This window comes from Lygodium microphyllum, chromosome 17, assembly GCF_053477565.2.
Source record: "Lygodium microphyllum isolate KBCC chromosome 17, Lygodium_microphyllum_v1.1.10, whole genome shotgun sequence".
In the NCBI taxonomy this organism is placed as follows: domain Eukaryota; kingdom Viridiplantae; phylum Streptophyta; class Polypodiopsida; order Schizaeales; family Lygodiaceae; genus Lygodium; species Lygodium microphyllum.
Window position 1 is genome coordinate 16576797 of NC_141151.1, and position 20035 is coordinate 16596831.

Consider the following 20035-nt stretch of genomic DNA (forward strand, 5'->3'; position numbering starts at 1 on the left):
GAGTGAAACTCTTGTCAGTGAATACAGTTACCCTACTAGTGGGCTGATTCGATTACATATATTGGATGCTGACACTTAACCCTATCAACACGATGTTAGTAATGTATACATGCTTCTTGGCTATGTGTGGAGCTACAATACCTTTTGCCAGTTAGTTGTGCACTTGGCAGTTCTCTTATGTTACCCCTAAGACCTAATACATGCATGATGTTTATGCCTACTATATGTATGGTTTACTGACACATTGAGGTTGTGATAGATCTTCCTACCGATTATATGCATATTCACTACTAGTTTCTTTTAGATATCCTAGTTATTCCCAAATATTCTTGGCAATGGGAGCTTGGCTTTCCTTGATCAATTTCCCACAATTGATTCTTGCCATATTGTTGCATTTATTACAGTTGTGTTGTAATTATAGTTTTTAGCATTCTTTATGAGAGCAGATACTTGGATTTGACAATATGTAACTTGAAATTAGTGGGATAACTCTTTATTTTGCTTATCCCTCCTATTTTGCCCTTACTTTGGTTGAGTTTTGGGAATATTATCTAGTCATTTACAATATTCTGTACTCTTGAGTTTTGCATTAGTATCCTGTCATTACATCTGGTTCTTCGAATGATAGTGCCATTTTCAATATTGAAAAGCTTGATGGCACTAATTTACCTATTGGAAGATGCAGATATGATAAGTACTGATTTAAAAGAAGCACGTTTGGCCTTTGAAAACCAAGAGTGCAAAGCCCAAAGGCATTGATTACGATACTTGGGATAAGTTGGATGAGTTATGTAAATCTACTCTTATATTGGCATTGTCTAAACATGTTTAGTTCAATGTTTTGGCACTTGAGGATAATGCTTTCCAATTATGGGAAAAGATATGCAATCTTTATGAAAAGGAAAGTCCTATTTAATAGATATATTGGTTGAAACAATGCATAGACCTTTGCATGAAGGAAGGGACTAGTGTGTCTGTGTATTTGAACGACTTTCATTTGATTTTCAACCAATTGACTTCACAAGGATAATGTTCCTCCCTTATTCTTGCTTGTGACACTTCTTGAGTCATAGGATGCTTTTCATATTGCCATGTGTGCTAATATGCCGAAGGATAGTTTGAAACTGTGGGATGTTAAGGATGCCTTACTCACAAAAGAGATAAACAAAAAGAATGTGGATTGCATGCACTTATGCATTGATTATAAGGGGGGGGGGGGGGGGGCGGCAAACATGATGGTAAGAGCAAAAATGACAATAGTGGTAGAGACTCATAGAGGTCTTAGTCATCTTGCGGGTAGTCTTACAATAAGTTCCGTGGTCATAAGGTTTCTCTTACATATTATTGTTAGTAGAATCATATTTAGCCATAGTGCCATAAGATATGTGATAATAAGCACGAAGAGAGAGGCAAGGGAAAAATGTAGAAAAAGTCTGACGATTGCAGTCTTGTCCCTAGTGAGTTCAAGGTAAAGATTGAGGAGATAAATGTAGTGCAAGATAAGTCCAATGATGAGTATATCTTGGTAGCTTCTTCTCTTGATGCTAGTCAATTAGCTGATGCCTTGTCCACTTTTTCTTAGTGTTGGGGCTACTTGATTTAGGGGCTTCTTTCCATGTTACCTTGAATATAGATTGGTTTCACTCCTATCATAGCATGACAAGTTCTATTAGACTAGGAAATGACTTGGCATTGAATATCATTGGCATTGGGGATGTAGGGCTCTGCAGTTTGCTTTAGGCAACATTTTTATTTTGCATGATGTATGCCATATTTTGGCTTTAACCAAAAGGCTACTTTTTGCTAGATCGTTGAATAATGTAGGCTGTCATATATCTTTTGGTGATTCTGCATGGAAGATTACATGTGGGAATCTTTTCTTTGCTTAAGGTGCCAAGGCTGGCAACCTCTATTCCTTTCTTATATTTGAATCTATAGACCATGTTGGCATATTCTCTTAAAGCAAAAATTGAAAGTCTTATCTATCTTTCAACATTGGCTTGCTCTTGTTGAGAACTAGTCTAGACATAGGATGAAATGCATAAGATCTAACAATGTGAGTGAATATATCTCTAAATCATTTGAATAATTTTGTAATGAGAGAGCTATTAAGCGTCAATTGATTGCCCCCTAGATCCCACCCTAGAATGGTGTTGGAGGAGCGTATGAACATGATGATTCAAGAGAGAGTAAGCTAGGTAGGCTTATTGTGGCATTTTTGGGATGATGCAATTACTACTGCAATACATTTGATAAACAAAATCCCATGCATTGCTATTGGCTTGTCAAGTTGTAGAGGAGGTATAGTCTGGAAAACCTCTCTCATATGCACATCTTACAGTCTTTAGATGTGAGGCTTTTTGCTATGTACCTAAGAACAAATACAATAAGCTAGATTCTTAGTTAGTAAAATACATCTTTCTTGATTATGGGGATGTAGATGAGATGGGCTATCACCTATGGGATCTGTAGGCTTGTAAGATTACACGCTTCCATGATGTAATTTTCCATGAGAAGAAGATGCAAAAGTAATATGAGCATGTAGTTAAGGTATGTAGGGTGATCTTTTAGGATGAGCCTCATATTACCATGTAGCCAACTAGATAGCCTAAAACTCATATTTCAGTGGCCCATAATCATGGTGTTGGATAGGATGTACAGCCCCCATAGTCTATTTTGTGATGGTCTACAAGAAATAGATGTTAGTTAATCGATTTACACTCTCCATAGATTATGTTATGGTGACAAAATCTAGTGAGTCTCTTACTTATGAGGAGACTACGTGTAGAGTTTATAGTCACTCTTGGGATATTATAGGGTATCATGAGTGTTAATCGTCAGACGAACAAGGTGGAAAATTTGAAAAATCTAAAGCAAAAGACAAAGGCCAAGGAAAATATGAAACGGAAAATGAAGGCGCGCCAAGAAAAATATGGAAGCACAAAAAGTGTAGCAAAGTCTTAAATAAAGGAAAAAGGTGCACAGGAAAAAAACGTAAGTCAATACTTTTGTAAAAGAGCGCAAGCGCATTGTGGTTTAATTTAAAGAGCGCCAGGCTCTCACCTGTGCAATTTATAAAGGTAGATGGGCAGTAGGAAGGAAGCTAGAAAGATAGAAGGACAATGGGAAAAAGAACCTAGGCATGGCCATGTAAAAAAGGGGATAAGGGGATGATCGGCCAAAGGGGATTTAGGATTTTGTATATAAAGTTGAAAAGTGAATGAGAAGCTCATTCTTGTGTGTGGCCAAAAGTGGCTCTCTTCTTCTTTTTCTTCTTCTAGTTCTTACTTACTTGAGCTTGTGCTTGAGAGAGGGAGTGTGAGAGTGTGAGGGAGTGAGTGTGTGAGGGTGAGGGACCGGAGAGGAGAAGCTCTCCATCTTCTCCTCTCTTCTTCTCTTCTCTTCTCTTCTCTTGGCTTGCTCGCGGCAATGGAGCTTGGAGTGTGGAGCTTGCTTGAAGCTTGTACTTGGATCGTGGAGCTACTGGAGTGCACAGGAGAGGAGGTAACTCGATCGGCATGGAGGTAAGCTCACTATACCCGTAGATATGGATGGCCCATCAGCTATGTGAGAGGTAGCCATTAGTGCTCGGCTTGGAACGCTTGAAACAATAAGCGGTCAGTGGGTCTTGGCAGTTGAGCGAAAGCTACCACATTTTGGTTCTGTTGCCTGGACCAAGGGATTCAAGCCTTGAGCGCTTGCGCGCTTCGAATCGAGCATCGAAGTAGGGCTTTCCCCGAACTAGTGATTGAGGTAGATAGGTAGGAAGTGAGGGAGTTTGAAGAGGTATTCGATCTCCTTAGCAAGTAGTTTTTATTGTTTTGGACTTGGGAAAGCATGATGGAGTAGTGTAAGTATTTTCCTTATGATTTTTTCTTGCATTTAGGGAGGATAGGAGCAAAACATTGGAGCAAACAGTAGGGTTTTCTGTTGCTATATAATAGACTGAAACAGGAAAAACAAGGGCAAAAAATAATTTTTTTTGTTAAAGGTCAATAAGGGAAGCAAGACTAAGGTGAGTACAAGCTTGGGCAGGGTGATAAGGGTTAGGAGTGGCAAGAAATGCCACATTTTGCATTGGAGGGTTTCAAGAGAGCAGGAGAGAGCTTTGTCGCGTGGATCCACTTCAATCTATCTGTTTAGGAGTTATTTGCCTAGCCCAGGTAATTCCACACCTTCCCCTACATGAGTAGGTTGGTTCTGGAGGTGCTCGACTAGTAGGAAGGCCTCCATTGCTCGGCGCAATGAATTTTTTGAAGTTCGATGAACAAATGTGTCGCACTTGGCCCGTCTAAGTGATGGCAATTCTGGGCCGAGTCCCATAATCGGCCCTCGGACCACTTGGCCATTCGACCCTCGAACCACTTGGCCATTCGGCCCTCAACCAATTACACTCGGATGCCTTTCACTCGGCCCATCCGAGTGAAGCATTCGGACCAACTTTGAAATTCGGCCCTCGGCCTTGTTGACTTGGCCCAACCCCACTCGAACAAGTTGACATTCGGCCCGGCCGAATTCACCACTCGGCCCACTTGACTCGGCCCTCAGCCCACTCGGCCACTCGGCCCTCAGACAAGCACACTCGGACTGGCCAAATTTGACATCCGGACCAGTTACATTCGGCCCTTTCTCATTCGGCCCTCGGCCCTCGAACGGGCAGAATCAGGCATTTGGCCCCTACAATTCAGACTTGTTGGGCCGAATTTGGATTTTTTCAAATCTTAACTTGTAGACCTTGAAATTGACCAAGAGACCATGTAGACCTGAAAGCACATCATAGACCTATCACTAGATTGAAATGTAGAGCAAGTAGTTCAAAACTTGGCTACGAACAGTCCTTCAAATCGCGCATGGTGTTTACTGTAACGGCCTTGCGGGCCGGGGGGGATTGCCCCCCTTGGACCCTCGTAGAGGGGGCTCTTCCCCCTCTGCACCTCCCCCAAGTAGGTTGGAGAGAAAACACGCGTCGTGATAGGTCCTCCAAATCAGACCCTAGTGTAGTAATGGCTCTACATGCGCATGGATTCTCACTTGCAAAAGAGCAACCAAAAGCCTATACCCAAACAAAGACAAACAAAGACCCCTAGAACCTCAATGGGCCAATCTAGCCAACAAGGGCAAAAAGGCCGCACTGCAAAAACATGTACGTGTTGCATTTAGACTGTATCTAGTCAAAGCGGAAAGCAACAACATCAAGCTGCAACGGCGAGGATGACTAGATATGACAATCCTAACGATAGATGCACCTTGAATAGCACTGCATAGGGGATCCAAGACATCAGTGGAGAATCCACATTTGGTCATGCAGTTGGGGACTCAAGGGCATTTGCCAGAAGGCTTAAATTTATAAGCCAAGACCCGAAAGATGAAGACATAATACTGCCTGCTTATCTTAGGGTCAAACTCACCGCGAAAAGAAAGTACACTATTGATGCTCGAATTGATGAAGGAGCAGATTTATATATCTTGACCTATGAAGCATGGACCCGATTAGGCCAACCAGAGCTCACATCGACTAATGCAACTCTTAGCCCTTACGGGGGACACCCACAAGCACTTATAGGGAAGTGCAAAATCCTTGCGACAATTGAAATTGAAAGCTTGTCTATCCTATTTCATGTTCCTCCAAATATTGCTAATTGCGGGAAGGAAACCCTCCTAGGAAGACCCTTCAAAAGGGCGACCAAGTGTGAGGCTGATTACATAGCATAGAGGATACACTTGACACTATCGGGTGTGAAGATAGTCACAACCTTTAGCAAGGGTGACCTCATCAAACCTCGAGGGAAAGACAAGGAAGGTACTGAGAGCAAGGACCTGTTGAAGGAGTTGATACAAGCACAAGTTAAACAATGAGAACCAGTGAGTGAGGCCATGCTTGAAACAAGGAGGTCAGGAGCCAATGCTAAGGACATGCTTTGGACTTACAAATATCGTAGAAGACCACAAAAGAAGCCTAAGCCTTATAGACGAACGAAGCCATTGATTGAGAGCTAGCACAATGCCGAGATGGATATCCAAAGCGTTGCTACGTGCTCAAGGGTATTACGCAGGTAACCGATGGATTTTGGATACCAAAACCCCCTGCTAAACCTCCTCCATCAGGTGAAGGCCAGATCGTATCAAGAGCAAAGAAGCATAGGAGGAAATCTAAACAAAAAACCAAGTCTCAAGTTAAAAACATTGGGGTGACGGAGCCCCTCACGATCAAAATCAAGAAACCAAACGGGACTATTCAAAGTGTAGAGCCTCAGCCTACCATGCTTAATAAGCAGATGGCAGATGTAACCATTGAGCATGCACAAAGACCACTAGTGCTCAAGGAGCCTTTGATTTTCCAAGAGGATGACATACATCATAGTCACAACATTGCTCATGGCAAGGTTAAATGCTCAACAAAGCAAATGGTAAAATCATTTAATAGCCACAGGCAAATCTTCCAGCCAATGTCGAAGCCACTTAGGAGTCCCAAGTCTCCTACACCCTTTTTCCCTAAACGGACATAGAAAGCACAACAGCAGTCGTCAAGTGCAGCTGCTCAATCCCAATCTCTATCTCGAGCTAAGCTTCCAAATGTTTGAGAGGTGGAACATGATACCACCCATAGCTCTTGACCCAAAGACATGCCTGTGAAACCCACCGTGGCTAGATTAACTGAGGCTCGATCTGCACCAGTGAATGCTCAAAGGGCAATAAAAGACATAACCACTTCCGATTTGCCTAAGGACCTGACACTGCAATCTACTAATAGTAGTTGGACCACTGAACTAGCTGCTACTACTTCTAATCAAGGATCATAGTAGTCACAGCCTTTGGCCGTGACGACACCCCTTGCTGAATACGTCCTTAGCAATTCACCCATGGAAGAGGCGTCACAACCAACATCCTTGAACCTCCAATAATTCCAAAGCACCTAAAGCCTAGGCTTGAGGAGAAATATCTCAAAGAGGTGACCAAGGAGAGGACGCATTTGACCAATCAACCTAGCAAGGCTGTTCAACAAGTCACAGCTAAGTCCCATGAGAGCACGCCAGAGAAAGAGAGTACTAAGGCCCAACCAAGCACATCAACAATTGATATAGTTCAGGGTCCAGAGTCCTTAAGGGAGACACTACAATTGTCCAAGAAAAAGAGGACAAAACAACGGAAACAATAGCAGTTGCAAGTGGTGGTAGATACCAAGACAATCGAGACCAAGAGCATAGAAGAACTTGGGAATAAAGCATTGAGTCCACCCACTAAGGAACCTAGTGCCATCTCCCCTAACAATGGTGAAACCTCGGACACATTTGTGTGTTTTGATAAGTCAAGGCAACCATCATCATCAGCGGTTGCTTGCAACACTCAATCCACCGACAGCAGAACTCACTTTGACCAATCAAGAGTGGATACAACACTGTCTCAATAGGGTGACAAATCTATACCAGTCACATTTAAGGAGAACCATGACACAACAATAAAGCCTCAGGGGAAACATGCAAACCCCGAGAGCATAAGCAATCCTAGAGTTGACCAATCTTGCTCATCTAGGCCTGAGCCCCCAGCTATGCTAAAGCCTAGGGAAACTCCTAGAGCCTTGCATGAGATAGAAACCGAGCAAGCCCTCGTTGAACATAGAAGTGTTGCAGAATGCTTAACTGAGTTGGATGCTAAACTCAAAGTATTCGCACATGTCTACATCCTTTCGGACATGGGTGCATTTCCTAAGGGGCAGCTTGAAGAATACTTGCCATTTCCCCTATCCTGGGAAGATCAAGAACATCTTGACGAGCACTATGACAGGCTCCTGCACAAATGCATGCGACTCACCTCTGGTGACGAAGAAGCCGATGAACTACACTTAACTGTAACATTCGATAATGTGCTCTACCAACCAAATCTCTTAGAGATAGAGCAACTAAAGTGACAATTAGAGGGTCAAAGTCAATTCGAAAAACGTTGGTTTGAAAACCGTGTTGCAATGGCCGAACTAGGAGCCCAAATTATGCAAGTCTTAGAGGAGTGATTGGCCAAATGGCGGTCTCAAAGAGACCCAACCTATGTGGCACCAACTTCCTTTCGAGTGCTGATTACCATTTGGGGTATGTACTTAGCTGGAACTAGCCAAGAGAACTCTATGGCTGATAAGGTTCTCACTGAGGAGGAGTTACATGTTGCCAGTAGACTCAGACAAGGTGCCATGCTACTCGATGTTGCAAAATATCTATCGTTATTGAGTAAGCTGCCACGAGTACTGGATGTGTGTGCCACACTCCAGTACAATCCGGAGTTCTACAATTGGTTTTTATCCTCGTGAAGTGACATGGATTTGTAAATATGTACATAAATAAACAATGAATTTTGTGACCTTGTATAGATAATATCAACACACACAAGCAATGATAGTCAAGCACAGGGAGAAGAGTTGGGTTTGATAGGCTAAGCTCCTCAGGTCCTCCTCTCACACATTTAGAAGTCGTGTGACCATTCCCACCTCCAAGTGGAGGGCATGCAACCCTCATTACCACCATAGGAATCCCTGACCAACATCTCTGATGGTGTAGACAGGGCACCGTCCCTTTCTATACACCTTTCCCCTTTCCGGTCTATCCTTCCGGGGATGAGCCCTGCCCCACTCCATGACAACTAGTCCACACAACTTAGCATAAGCCAAGATCTGCTAATGGATGGAGGCAAAACGAACATCATCATAGGGGCCGTCCCTCTACAACAAACACTGCATGCCTCACCTCTCCCCTCCTCATCATATGCGCTTAATAACCCATTGTGTAATCCCTCCCATGTAAATAGTTTTATTGTGCCTCAGGGTCTAACCCTTGGTTCACATTTTTTAGGTTCCCCTATGGTAGCAATCATGGATCACATGGTGTAGCTGGTCTGCAAGAAAGCCCCATCAAAGATCAAGACCTGAAGCTAAAGACAAAGTATTAAGAATTCTCCATCAGTACTGGATTTGTCTACTTTAGGACAAGATTATGTATCCCTGCAAGCCAAACTCTCAAGCAGAAGATACAGTGGGAAGCCCATGACTCCCCTTTCTCAAGACATCCTGGTTATGCCAAGACCCTTAATGCGGTCAGAAAGAGCTATTATTGGGAAAGGCTCAAGGGAGACGTACTCAAATATGTCACGGAATGTTTGTCTTGTCAACGCATTAAGGCAGAACATGTTAAATGCCTGGGAAATTGCAACCACTTGACATTCCCCAAATGAAATGGAAATTCATTAGTATGGACTTCATTGTTGGCTTACCCCAAGTTCAGGGAGGATATAACTCTATTATTGTTGTAGTAGATATGCTCACCAAGGTCGTACATCTCATCCCTGTCAAGACGAACTATAAAGTTTCAGACATTGCAAGATTATTCATCAAGGAAATATTCAAACTTCATGGGTCACCCAGAAGAATCATTATTGATCGTGACTCTCTTTTCACATCACACTTCTGGAGGGCTATCTTTGAGGCCATTGGAACTCAACTCTGTTTCAGTATAGCTTACCATCCCCAAACTGATGGTCAAACAGAATGAGTAAATCAAGTCATTGAAGATATGCTTAGGGCATACTGCTGTCACGAACCCAAAAAGTGGATTCAATACTTTCCAGTAGTTGAGTTTGCCTACAATGCTTCTTACCAATAGAGTATTCAGATGACCCCTTTCCAAGCATTGTATGGGCATGATTGTCGTACCCCTTTGAACTACTCAAATCCAACTTTGAGGCTAGAAGCTTCTAGACAGATGCTGGAGGTCATGGATGATCAAATCAAATCAATAAGACAAGACATTCAAGCTGCCAAGGATAGATAGAAGGCTTATGCTGACTTGAAACGGCAAGATAAATCCTTCATTGAAGGTGATATGGTCTTCATCCGTGTGCGCCCTAAAAAGAGTTCACTGTCCTCGGGAGAGTACAAGAAGCTAAGTCCGAAGTATTGTGGACCTTACAAGATCACCAAATGCCTAGGGCCTAATTCTTACCGACTACAGCTGCCCACAACTCTAAAGATTCATAATGTATTCCACGTTAGCCTATTGAAAAAGTATCTACCTAATTCGAATCATGTACTTGATGATCAACGAATTGTAATGCCTAGCCAAGGAGTCCTTGAGCTACGGCCTGATAGAATCCTAGATGTTAGGGAGAGGCATTTGAGATCAAGGACCTTGAGAGAATACCTCATCCAGTGGAAAGATTATCCAGAAGAGGATGGCACCTGGATGGACGAAAATACTCTCAACCAACAATACCCCCATGTCTTCTTGAGATGAGGACATCTCGATTTCTCTAAGGGGGAGAGGATGTGATATCCCCTGTGCCTCCCCCCACGAGAACCCCCCTTAAAAATTATTAAAATTTATTCAAATTTTTTTACTCCCTCCCTGTCTCCCCCCGTCGACTACATGACGGGGAGAGAGAGAGAGAGAGAGAGAGAGAGAGAGAGAGAGAGAGAGAGAGAGAGAGAGAGAGAGAGAGAGAGAGAGAGAGAGATAGAGAGAGAGAGAGAGAGAGAGAGAGAGAGAGAGAGAAACTAAGAGAGGGGGGCATGCAGCCCCCCCAGGTGGAGGGTGGTGGCTGTGAACAGTCGTCTCCCCTCCCCTCCCCCATACCACCTCCCTTCCCCCCCTCTATAAAAGGGAGCCCCTTGTGGGGCTGGAGGACAACGCCCCTCTCCTCCCTCGTCGTGAACGGCAGCCCCCACCCTAGTTAGCACGCAGCGCCCCCCCTCCTTTGTCGTCAGCAGCACCCCCCCCCCCCCCCCCCCCCCCCCCCCCCGGCCGTGATCATCGCTGATGAGAAGGAGAAAAAGAGAAGAAGAAGAAGAAGAAGAAGAAGAACAAGAAGGGAGAGAGAGAAGGAGAAGAAGAGAAGAATAAGAATAAGAAGAAGAATAAGAAGAGGGAGAGAGAGAGAGAGAGAAGAAGAAGAAGAAGAAGAAGAAGAAGAAGAAGAAGAAGAAGAAGAAGGGATAGAGAGAAGAAGAAGAAGAAGAAGAAGAAGAAGAGGGAGAGAGACAGAGGAGAAGAAGAGAAGGAGAAGAAGAAGAAGAAGAGGGAGAGAGAGAAGAAGAAGAAGAAGAAGAAGAAGAAGAGGAGGAGGAGGAGGAGGAGGAGGAAGGAGAGTGAGAAGGAGAAGAAGAAGAAGAAGAAGAAGAAGAAGAAGAAGAAGAAGAAGAAGAAGAAGAAGAAGAAGGGAGAGAGAGAGAGAGAGAGAGAGAGAAGCTTCTGGAAGCTTCTTCACTTCCTCCTTAAAGAGAGGTCACACACCCCTCTTGACATCTCTAGAAATACTCCCCTCCCCCTTCAATCTCTTCCTCCACTCAAGGAGAGGCGGCAAGAATTTTGCATAGGAGAGTGCGGGAATTCTATCTCTCGTATACCCGTCTTCGAGTATGGCCCCGAAGCGTAGTTCCACAAAGATGGCCGGAAACCTTGCAAGTGTGGATGGAGATTCAAAACAAGGTGGCACCGCAACCACGAACGGTTTATCAGGCATCAATACCACTGGAATCACAGCATCACTCCAAACCTAGGTTGCGCTATTATTAAATCATAGGTTATAATTATCACAGGAAAAAATCATATTCACATGTATCACATTAATTGCGTGTTTGATAATTTCCTAGGTATAAACTTAGTTGTGATGTATGTAACGAGCAAGATAATTTCCGTTGTGAGGTGACATCATAATAGGTGAAATTAATTAGCTAATTGCATGGTAGATTGCCAAAAAATTCTTGCATAAAGTGCGTTGCTCCTTGCACAAGTTCTTGCTTAAAAATGCATTTCAGAGGACATTGAAAGAAACAAAGTGCATGTCCATATCGCAAGAAGGATTCTAAGGTACATGTAATAATTTGCTGAAAAGATTAAAGTGCAGGTAGGCTCATACAATGATTACATAAAGTTAGATAATTCAAGAAGGTCATAGATCGTGTAAATAATTACATAGAGGATAATGTTAAGATTGCATGCATAGAAAGTACCTTCGCATGTGTGGCACAAAATATCATATGGATTATATCAAATTTGTAAGCATTGAAATGAAGGCATGGCATTACATTGCGTGCATTAAAGTTGTTGGAAAAATTCAACATTGTTTGTAATTTACCAAATGGGACTGCAATCCATGAGTCCCATGTCAAAGCCCTTGGTGACTTCAAGAGGGATAGGTAAAATCTTAAGCGCCTATGAGTATTATTAAGAGAGCTTAAGAAGATTATGCTTAAGACGGAGTAGGACTGTTCTAAACAGAACCATCTTGACCAACCATCGTCAAGGGAATAGACAATCTTGATCAATTAAGATCAAAGATAAAGGTTCATAGGTACTACAAGGGATCTAGGAGATAACCAGCAAGTTGACCAACCGAGGGATCGAATGCTGGGAGCATTCGGGAAGAAGGAATCACATCTTAGCAGTTGGTCGTACAAACAACCTCCGAAATGATCATGATTGTACACTTAAGTACATTGTTTGAATTTCCTTGCTCAGGGAACTAATTCAAGGCAAAACACTTAATGCTTCAAGTTAAAAAGCTTGGAGGGAGAGGCAGGTTCAGTTATCTCCGACTGTCTACTTGGCCCTATCCAAGGGGGTTGTTAGCCGCGCCAGGTATATGGACCGAACCCGCCGCGAGAGGTCTCTCCGTGGGTGCTGCTTGGAGTGGGAGGACGTTTGGGTGCCAGGGGAGGCTTTGGCCGTAAATTCCTTGCCTTCGGATCCTGCACAACAGGTCGACGTGACTCGAGATGGGATCTCGAGGCTCGTGTACTAGTTTACGGGCAGAAACTTGGAGCAGCAATCGTGTTGGTTGTTGGGATAGCCTTTGGGCATGATACTTGATGTACTCTAGGATTATGATAAATAAAGATCAAAAATTTGAAAAAGGAACTTGCTTGACATTTTTTGTGTCAGTGCCTAAGTTATGTGAAGGAACCTGTGTTAAAATTGATTAATTAAGGAAGCTGCTTTTGCATGCCAAATATAATGTGGTAGGTAATTAGATAACTAAGCAAACCGAGGAAAGTGCGGTGGACGTGACTTGGGTTCGTCCTACTATGGAAGGATGGTCCCGGTTAGCTGGGAACTTTTCTCAAAAGATGTGATAACAATACTGTAAAGACTCTAGAGTCAGTAGAGTTAGAATCCCGATTTACGCTGTTTTAGGGGAGCGGAATGGGACTATGCCTTATGGGTAGAGATGTTGAGCTTCGCATCCCTCTCGTTTTCCATTCTCCATGAACCAAGTGCAGCATAAATCCGCTTCGACTTTGTTGTTTCTACGCAAAGTGGGTCATTTGGAGCTCGACGTTAGCTTCCTACAGACTTTGCTGATAGAAAAGAAACTTTGACTTTAGGTTGGTCCTAAGTGGGAACGATCAAATACTTCCGCTCAGGGCAGACTCGGGAAGACCTAGATTGCAAACCCTATGACATTCCTTGCGAGTGCCATGCGGCGCTTTCTAGACTCTCTTCCTGATGGGCTACTAAGACGTGTCCCACAAGTGGACGAGCGGACATGTTACAATGAAGCTCAAATGATTTAAGATAAAAATTTGGATATTTAATGTTAGTATTAAAATGGGATAGATGTGGTTAGTTCCATTTATAATTAAAAATTGAGAAAAATTTCTCTTTTTTAAAGAGGAAAGGAGAAAAAAGTGGACCCAAGGAATGTGGAAAGAGGATTTCAACTCTAACAACCATTTACTCGAGATTCAATACTTCCCATGCAACACTAGCAAACTTTGCTTCAAAAAATAGGTTTCTGAAAAGTTTTTATTTTTGTATTTTTTTGGCACAAGGAGACCACTTAAACTACTACTAGACTAGAGAACTTATCAAGCTAGTTTTCTTGCTATAAGTAACTCATTTCTACTTTATTTTTGCCACCTCAACTTTTGTCTCACTTTCCATGAACACTCTTTCCTTTCCTTTCTCCTCTCAATGTTTTGATCAATGGTACGATGTGCTAATGTCCTATTCGATTCAAGGCTTGTGTGTAGGATGGGACCTAGATTGGGATCAATATCATGAATTGCTAGCTAAATGAGGTGGGATGCACTATGTGAGCCCATGGATGTAAAATATTTACATCAATCTTGCCAAAATGCAGCGGGTTCACTAGCATCAATAAGCACATTGATGTAGCATAGTCATATTGTAGCAAACATGTTGCATTTGATAATTCAAATTTTTTAAAAATAGTGTCCATAGCCTATCTAGCCCATTCCACCCCATCTAGATTGCAACTTGTGATATTGCTTATGTTCAAGGTCTTATGTTGTCCACAAAACACAAGAATAAAAAAAGAGACTAGACTCATCAACGACCATTAAAAAATCCCAAAAGTAGACATGCTCTCAAGAGCCACAAGACCACTTTTCAAGAGTAAACAACAGTCTTAGAGTAGAGAAAGAGACTTATCATTATAGGAAGATCACAACAAGGGCATGGACACACTCAATCCATTACTAGAATAAACATAGCCACCCAAAAGGATCCTAAATATAAAGAGCGATTGATGGTATCAAGAGGTTAATCTTGAATTTGAGAGCAACACAATCATCCAATGATTCATATTGGAATTAGCACAATGCTGAGTTCTTGGTAACTCTAACATGCTCTAAGTTGGAATGCATGTAGCCTACCCCTTACTAACATTACTAGACAAAACACTTGAGACCAGAGAGCAAAACAAAATCCCCCTTATCACTAACCATGTGAAAAAGTATAGAGTAGGAGATGATCACTATAGCTCTATACAACAATTTGAGTAAGTGCTTGAGCTAATGACCTTAAGTCAATAGACTCGAGAAAAGCGTGAGCCTTTAGATTATTGTGAGGAAAATGGGAAAGCATGGTTTAAGGGTTTGGATGCTACAAAAAGTTCTCAATTATCAATGCTCAAGAACCTCTTCACAATGCACTTTGTAGAAGCTAGATATGGGACAACCTCATTGTACGACTAGTGAATGTATAGTACAAGAAGAGAGCATGAAGGAATTACATGGCCAAGGTGCCACTACCATGCACAAAAAGAGGATTGACAATCATCATCATTGTCTTCTTCAAATCAATGCCATGAGTAGTCATGTGCAAGTAGAACATCATCCTCATCACCTATGAGCAATGCCATGTTCAGCCCTAGTCATTGAGTTATCTATTACACCTTGAAATCATCATCATCATGAGTGATGAGGAGAATACACACTGATCATCTTAATGGATTTTTGAGAAATTAGCACATCATTCATATAAAGAATCAAGATCATAAGACTACCATCCCTAGCCTTTTTGGTAGCTTACTAGGAGTCTTGTCGATCAAATGCACTATTGCATTTGCAAGTTTAGCTCAAAATCCATTAGTAAGGCCAACATTAGAGAGCAGACTATGGATCCTTTCTTGAATGTTCTTATTTATCTTCTCAACCAAACCATTTTGACCAAGATTCTCAAGTGTTAACTCTCTCTTGGATACCATGGCTTGTACAAAATTCCATAAGGGCATGAGAGGTGTCCTCACTACTACTATAACTCTCCTTAGTACTTAAGCTTTTTGCATAACTGATTCTTTGCAAATACCAAAACTTTTAAAACACATCCAACACATCACTTCTCTTACAAAGAGAATAAGCCCAAACCTTTAATGTGGCATCGTCTATGAAAGAAACAAAATACAAAGCTTCTCCTAATGAAACCATAGACATTGGTCCACACAAATCACTATGAACCAAATCAAGACATTTTGATATTCTAGTACCAATACCTCTCAAGTTATGCGACATTTTAGTTTGCTTTCCAAAGATATAGTACTCACAAAAACTAATATTAGAAAAATGTAGACATAGAATATAGCTCAATGGCATAAAGCTTTCATTCTAATGATTGACATATACCCCAAATTATGATGCTATAACGAAACATATGGTTATTTAGTGATAGCTATAACATGGTCTTTAAGTCTAGAAACATGCAAAGGATGCAAAGTATTGGATTTAGGCCCTTTGGCCACAACAAGAGATCCCTTGCTTCCACACATGGTCACCAAAGATCACCATGTAACGGATTTAGACCCATTGGCCACAATAAGAGATTCCTTGCAAATATTTCACACATGATCATAAAAGATTACCTTGTAACCACACACATGATCACCAAATATCACCCTATAATAACATATGATTATCAAAGATCACATTGTAAACACAATCATCAAGCTATGCTACACTAATTAGACTTTTAGTCAAGTTTGAAATATGTCAAACATTCCACAAGACAAAAGAAGGACCATCCAACGATGACAACTATATATCTTGAATGCCACTAGTATTACATGCACAATTATTTCTAAGATAGATGCATCTTGTCTTTCTAGCATGATTGGTAGTAAACCACTCTCTATGTGGAATGACATGAAATGATGCTCCACAAACCAAAAGCCAGTTCTAAGACATGCCATTATCCATGGCAACCAAGAATGCATTGTCCATAGAGGATACACATAAAACATCACCATTATCATTGCTGCATGCATTTATCTCCTCTATCTTTACCTTGCTTTTCTTTTCCATTTTTCCATCATCCTCATTTATTTTTTTTGCTCTTTTGCTTGTTCTTCCACTTGTAGTAGTCCTTTTTTATGTGACCATTCTTTGCACAAAAGAAGCATTCTATATTCATTTTGTTGCATGACTTGATTCTTAACTTGTTTGTCTCATGAGAGTTTTCCTTAGCATTTGATCTTCCTCTTACCATAAGTGTATTAGAGCTCTTTGACCCTATATTGTTCTTTCTATTCACCACTTGTAGGTGTGGAGTTACTAATGGTTGTCCTCAAAGTGTGCCAATTGTCAAGTAAGGTGACTAACAAGAACATGGCCTTCACTAAATCATAGGAGACAATTTTTAAAGATGTTAATTGGTTGAAAATAGTGTTGACCTCATTAGCATGGTTAGACATTAAAGCTCTCTCCTCCATGCAAAGATCAATGAGTTTTCTTAAATATTAAACTTGTGAGATTGCATTTTCCATACACCATATGTACATGTTGTGTCTTTCACATTAAAATGCTTCAAGAGTGTCGACATAGTAGTATAGCATCCAGATTATCATTTCTCCCATAAATTTAGACAAACGTTCTCAAGCTTAATCCCATTACATTTGATTGGCTTCATCCACTTCATTTAGACCAATATATTATAGATTTTCTCTTTCTAATATGAAATGTTTGTAACATCAAGTTTTTCAATATTTGACAAACATTTTTGAAGTTGATTAAGAATCCATAATGACAATAAAATATATTGCATACCAAATTTCCAAGGTATGCTAAGAAAAGAGCAATTTGCTGCAATATGATTGCTCCATCAAACCAAACAATGGCTAAAATAGTATTAACAACCAAAAACCAATACAAATGTATACTAAACAACCAAGATATGGTCAACTACAAGACCAAAAAATTGCAAAACCAAGTGTTTACCGTAATGGCAAAGTTAATATCAAGATAGCTCGAGTAATCTTCAACACATATCAATCTTTTAGTAAATTTTCAATTGTAAATTTGAGGCAAAACAATCTTCAAAACATACATATCTTATTTTTGCAGTGCAAAATTGGTTCAAGCTCAATTGATTTGAATACAAAAAGTTACAAAAAAGGTCTTTTGAAATAAAATACATGCTGTCTAACTTGAGAAACATGAAAAATTGTGGAAAAATGGGGTATGTAGCCTGATTCGCCAAAATCCATCAACACGGTCATTTTTAGCATAAACTACCTCCTAGAGGCTCCAGATAAGTAGTATAGTCCACAAACATTGAAATCTTAGTAAATCATCAAGTCTCTCTCTCTTTCCTTTTCTTTATTATAGACTATAGCAAGCCCCTTGCTTAAAGGCCCTACTTAAACCTCATCCTTAAGCCCTATGCTCTTTCAAGTAAGCCCCTTGCTTCCAAATGACAAGTTACCTCTTTGCTTAAGCAAGCCTTGTGCTAGGTACATATTGAGATATCTTCTTGAGTATCCAAAGTCAAGTAGTTTTGCTTCAATCCTAGCCACTAATGGTTGCCCTAATCAATGCCAAATGGGCTATTATGGCCCTAAATTAAGCCTCAATGGCTTAGGTATTGTTCAAATTTAATGAGAATAATATATCTATCAATGTAACAAAAACACACATTACTATACAAAAAGTTTCATGATAAATCTTTACTCATGCTCCTCACTCCCAGCACACTCTCCCACAAACACTAAACATTGCTCTGAAACTAGTTAAGAGAAAAGCAATGGTGGGATGTGAGGTAGAAGCTATGGAGTGCAAGAGAGTTGAGAGATAAAAGAACACAATAGATTTATGTATGTATAAAATAAATGGTACTCTTATTCTTTGTTTTCTTTACTTATATATAATTGTACATTGTGTACACATACATGGGGTTCCCACTCGGCTATACAATTGACCTTTACCCCAACATATTCTAGGATGAAAAAAAGGAAGAGGCATGAGCCAACCATGCAAGAAAGTTGACTATAAGAGTTGCAATCAACTTGGGCATATATAGAGAACTATTTGAAGAAGCACTTCCCCAACAAAATAAGATTGACCTAAGATGCAATGAGTATAGCATTATGTATATGTATCAAGAGTTCCATAAAAACAAGGTATCCACTAGTACCATGTTTGGGTTTATGGGGCCTAAGATTTTAATAAGAAAGGCTAAGGCTACAAAGTTTGACTCTAACATTGATGAGCTATACCACTTGCATTTTTCATAGGGTCAAACTCATAGAAAAAGAGAGCATGTCACATATGCTCTCATTGATGAGGGTTCAAATCTCAATATCTTAACTAACACATGGATTGATATCAGACAATGTGAATGTGTATCCACAAATATAGCTATCATACTATATGAAGGATTGTTATACTCCTTATTAGAGAAGTACAAGATTCTCACATGACAATGGAACCATTAAGTGTGTCGATAATGTTTGCGTGCTTTTGAATCATGAAAATGTAGGAAATGAAGTCTTTCTTCAAAAAAATTTCAAGTACGTGACCAAATGGGGCATCAATTATGAGACACACCACAATGCATATACATCAACCTATCAAGTGTCAAAAGTATCATGGTTTTCAATAAAGGCAATCTTGGCTATTTGTAAGGAAAAGTTAAGAAACCAACCTCAGAATGAGGCACAACCCCTAGTGAGGACAGTAAAGAATGTGCTCAAAGAGTTGCTCAAGGCTCAAGAGGAGAAATAAATCCACTCGATAAGGATCCTCTTACCAGAGAAGAAGGGAGACCTAAGATTAATAATAATAATAGAGTGACTTTAAATAAGAGTTGCCATAGTTAACAAGAAGGGAGAACTAAGGTTATCAAAATCAAGCAACAAATGGTTCCACTAAGAAGAATTAAGAGATCAAGAGCTTACAACCATAGGTATCAACAAAAAGTAAACTTGAAGCAATGATGAATCCCCAAAGCCCTACTATATGTTTAGGGCTACCACACGGGGGTAATCAATGGATTTGGTTGCTAAAATGTCCATGTAAGCACATTCTCTAACCATAGTTAAAGCTCATTAAAATCAAGGAAAAAGGGAGATAAAAGTAAATGCAAATCAATGTTGTAGGCCACAATGAATGAAGCCTGAAAGGCAAGTGCACCCAAGACGAGCAATAATATGTATTAGTGATCTAGTTCCCTTCCTCAACTTTCCTCTTACGTACTTCTATCGCAAAAATGCTCATTCTTCTCTTAGGCATTATAACCTATGCAATAGATGCAAAGAAGTATATGTTCTATCCTAAACAATAAGCAATTTAAGTTTGACTAGTAATCACAAATATGATGTTTGAATCAACTGTGGCATTGAGATATACTCATGCCTTGTAATTTGACACAAATATCGATATTGACATACATATAGATATGTACATGGACACAATGTGTATATTTAATTTCAAAATGTTATATTGATCATACCAATTATATGAAAGAGTATAAAAATACTTAGATAA